Genomic DNA, 4,624 nt, shown 5'->3' with positions numbered 1-4,624 from the left:
TTGTTAAACTGTGATAGGCGTTAACAAAACGCAGGCAGTATGGCACCTCTGTTAAAAATAATTTCCACAGCATGCACAGCATGATGACTATAGTTAACAATACTGTACTGCATATTTGTAAATTGGGAAGAGAGGTCTTAAAAGTTCTCATCATGAGACAAAAATTATGTAACTATGTATTGTGATGGATGTTAACAAGACTTATTGTGATCATTTTGCAATATATAAAAATACCAGATCATGTTGTAACACTTGAAACTAATATAATGTTATATGTTAATTATACCTCGATTAAAAAAAAATTTTCTGGGGACACCTGGGTGACTCAGTCAGTTCAGTGTCTGACTCTTGATTTCGGGTTAGGTCATGATTGTGAGATTGGGCCTGTGTCAGGGTCTCCACTGACAGTGCAGAACCTGCTTGGGATTCTCATTCTCTCCCTCTCTTTCTGCCCCTTCACCACTTGTACTCTCTCTCTCTCTCTCTCAAAATAAATAAATAAAATTTTTTAAAGTAATTTTATTATTTTTTATATTTATTAATTCATAAATTTTAAAATTTATATTTTATAAGTATTTTTATTTTATGCATGTTATTAAAGATAATTCTGCACATAATTTTTGTGTAAATAGGTATTATCACCTTATATGATAATATAAGTGTGCACACACACACACAAATACACAAAGTATTTGGTTTAAAATTATTCACCAAGATACATAAGTCCACAAAATAGATTTTATTTTTACATGAACCAGTCATTAAAAAAATAGCCATCAAATATTTAAGGTATGAAAAATACTAGCAGAGTTAATTCCACCAACTATTACATATACAATTATTTAAAACCCAATTGAAATGCCTACGTGCCCTTTTTAAATATTTTTATGAGAAAGGTGCACAGTTCAGATGCGTTGGTTTTTCCATTTAATGTTTGATTGCTTTAACATAATCAGATAAACAATAGCTGGAGTTTAATTAGCAATTAGAAATTTAAAAAGTAGAGTAAGAAAACAAGTTTTAAAAATTGTGAGGTCAGGGGCGCCTGGATGGCTCAGTTCGTTAAGTCTCCAACTCTTGATGTCAGCTCAGGTCGTGATCTTGTGGTCATGAGATGGAGCCCTATGTGGCGCTCTGTGCTGAGCATCGAGTCTGCCTGGGATTCTCTCTGTCCCTCTCTTTCTACCCCTCCCCCACTCATGCTCTTACACTCTCTCTCTCTCTCTCTCAAAATAAATACATAAACATTAAAAAAGTGATGTCAATCAAAAAGAATGAAATCTTGCCATTTGAAATGACATGGATGGAGCTACAGTATATTATGCTAAGTGAAATAAGTCAGTCAGAGAAAGACAAATAAAATACTACATGATTTCACTCATATGTGGGATTTAAGAAACAAAACAGAGGAGCAAAGGGGAAGGAAAAATAAAGAGAGAAAGAGGCAGGAGTGGGAAACAAACTGTAAGAGATAGAGAACAAACTGAGCGTTGCTGGAGGGAGGTGGGTGGGGGATGGGCTAGATGGGTGATGGGTATTAAGAAGGGCATTTGTTATGATGAGCACTGGGTGTTGTATGTAAATGACGAATCACTCTGAATTCTACACCTGAAAGCAATTTTACCATACATGTTAACTAAGTAGAACTTAAATAAAAACTTGAATGTCTTTTTGAACAACTTGTGCAAGTTCAACTTCCTTCCATCATACCCCAAAACAAGTCCAGATTCTGTTAGGGCATTAGTTCTCAAGGGTTGTTCTTTAGATGCTGTAAACCCTAATAAGCCATTTTTATACCTTTCTGTGTTATCTAATCAGCCACTTCCGATTCTTTCTGAAGACAATAGCCAATCTCAAGAAGTAGGCGTGACCTTAGGTGAGACTGACCATATAAAAAGCCCGTCTGTCCAGAGAGGACTTCTTTTACAGGGAAGACTGGCTGAGTTTGCAGCTTCCAGGCTTCAGGGAGCAGAGAGTTCCTACTGACCCTGATAGCAGCAGACCTTCCAGACCTTCCAGAGCTTCCAGAGGTAAGACCACTCAGTAGACCCTGGTGAGTATGGAATTTACAGTAAATATCTTCATGCCTACTTTCTTCTCTACAAATACTTTCAATTTAGCTGTTGTCCTGGTTGGGTCTTGTCGAAGCAAACAAACAGCTTTCCTAGTTATTTATTTTTTTAAATTTTTTTTTTCAACGTTTATTTATTTTTGGGACAGAGAGAGACAGAGCATGAACGGGGGAGGGGCAGAGACAGAGGGAGACACGGAATCGGAAACAGGCCCCAGGCTCCGAGCCATCAGCCCAGAGCCTGACGCGGGGCTCGAACTCACGGACCGTGAGATCGTGACCTGGCTGAAGTCGGACGCTTAACCGACTGCGCCACCCAGGCGCCCCTTTCCTAGTTATTTAAAATGACATCAAGATTTAAAATATCTGTGTAACTAGAGCATTTGTAATATAATAATATTTATTATATTAAATTGATGATTTTTTATTCTTTTTTTTACTTAAAAAAATTTTTTTTAATGTTCATATTTGACAGAGAGAGAGAGACAGAGTCCAAGTGGGGGGACGGACAGAGAGAAGGAGACACAGAATCTGAAGCAGGCTCCAGGCTCCAAACTGTCAGCACAGAGCCCAGTGTGGGGCACAGACTCATGAACTGTCAGATCATGACATGAGCCGAAGTCGGATGCTTAACTGACTGAGCTACCCAGGCGCCACGATTGTTTTTTTTTTTAAGTTTTATTTGTTTTGTTTTTTGTTTCTTTTTAGCATTTATTAATTTTTGAAAGGCAGAGAGAGACAGAGCATGAATGGGGGAGGGGTAGAGAGAGAGGGAGACACAGAATCTGAAGCAGGCTCCAGGCTCTGAGCTGTCAGCACAGAGCTTGATGCGGGGCTCAAACTCAGGACTGCAAGATCATGACCTGAGCCGAAGTCGGCTGTTCAACCAACTGAGCCACCCAGGTGCCGCAGAGCCCCGATTATTTTTTATTCTATTATCTTATGTGTTACTAAGTTTTTTTTAGGTCTTAGAGATTTATGCAGTTTTTATGCGATTTCGGAACTCATAAAGCACCTGAAATGTTCAACATAATGTATATATGTAATAGTCTTTATAGCCATCAACATGAAAGTTTAGTGTGCTGAATTGGTTAGAAACCCTTTTTTGTAAAAGTCCTACTATGCTCTCCTTCTAAAACCTTCAGTTTGCAGACTAGATTTAAAAGGCTGTTACCAATGGGTAAGGACTCCCAAGAAGTGGCATTGATCACCATGGGGAAATACCAAAAATACAGATGAACTGATCATGCTTCTCTTAACTACATCTCTGTACTTTCTAGTGCAGAAAGGAAATCCAAATACTTATTCCCTTTTTTGTTTGTAAAAAAAAAAAAAAGATTAATCATTGCTCGTTAGCACTGTGGCTTGAACGTTCACCAGTTCAAGATGTGAAGATGTTCTGATGATCTGAACTGACTCTGGGAAAAATCATTTTCCAAACTAGAAATAAAAGATAATTTTTACACTTTATTTCCTTTACAAAAAAATTTTTTTTAATATTTATTTATTTTTGTGGGAGAGAGAAAGACAGAACATGAGTGGGGGAGGGGCAGAGGGGGAGGGAGACACAGAACCTGAAGCAGGCTCTAGGCTCTAGGCTCGGAGCTGCCAGCACAAAGCCTGATGTGAGGCTCAAACTCATAAACTGCGAGATCATGACCTGAGCCAAAGTCGGATGCTTAACCGACTGAGCCACCCAGGCGCCCCTAGACTTTATTTCCTGAAAGGAGGAGTTTTGCTATTAAAGTTAGAAGCACAAATTCAACTGCTTACGGTTGCAGGAGTCAAAGTTGAAGGCAACACTGATTAAATTAAACAAGCTTAAATTAAACCTAATCAGTTTTATTTATTTTTAGAAAAGTACACCTGTCAGTTTGGAGACAGCATACATGGAGGCTGTTAGCATAGAGATGAAGTGTCTGTATATGTGTGTATATGTGTGCCCGTGTTACAGTCATGAAGAGAGAGAGAAACACATGCAGAGAGAGAGAGTGAGGGTGGGGAGAGGGGGAGATTGAGATTCTATATAGGCTTCTGCACCAATCAGCTAAGAAATGTAACTCTGTAATTATCCTTTCACTCCCTGTCCCAGTCTTTGAGGGGCAGTAGTTTAGCTCTGATTGGGAAATTGACTATTTGACATTTATTTATTTTTGAGAGGCAGAGACAGAGTGTGAGTGGGGAAGGGGCAGAGAGAAAGGGAGGAACACAGAATCTGAAGCAGACCCAGGCTCTGAGCTGCCAGCACAGAGCCCTACACGGGGTTTGAGTTCACAGACCGTAAGATCATGACCTGAACCAAAGTCAGATGCTTGACCAACTGAGCCACCCAGGAGCCCCAAGAACACTGTCTATTTGAAACCAAAAAGATGGTGAGGACACTTTTGTCCCATTTTTTCATTTGTAGCATAGCATAAACCCAATGTATCTATATCTACCGTGCCTCCCTTTGTGCTGGAGTTAAATTAATAGGTGGATTAGATAGAGCTCAAGCAGACAGGCTTTTGTCTAAAGGCTTTCCCCCACCTCATCAGGACAGAAGAATGACTTTCT

This window comes from Prionailurus bengalensis, chromosome D1, assembly GCF_016509475.1.
Source record: "Prionailurus bengalensis isolate Pbe53 chromosome D1, Fcat_Pben_1.1_paternal_pri, whole genome shotgun sequence".
Lineage (NCBI taxonomy): Eukaryota > Metazoa > Chordata > Mammalia > Carnivora > Felidae > Prionailurus > Prionailurus bengalensis.
Note: the sequence above shows the minus strand (reverse complement) of the source record.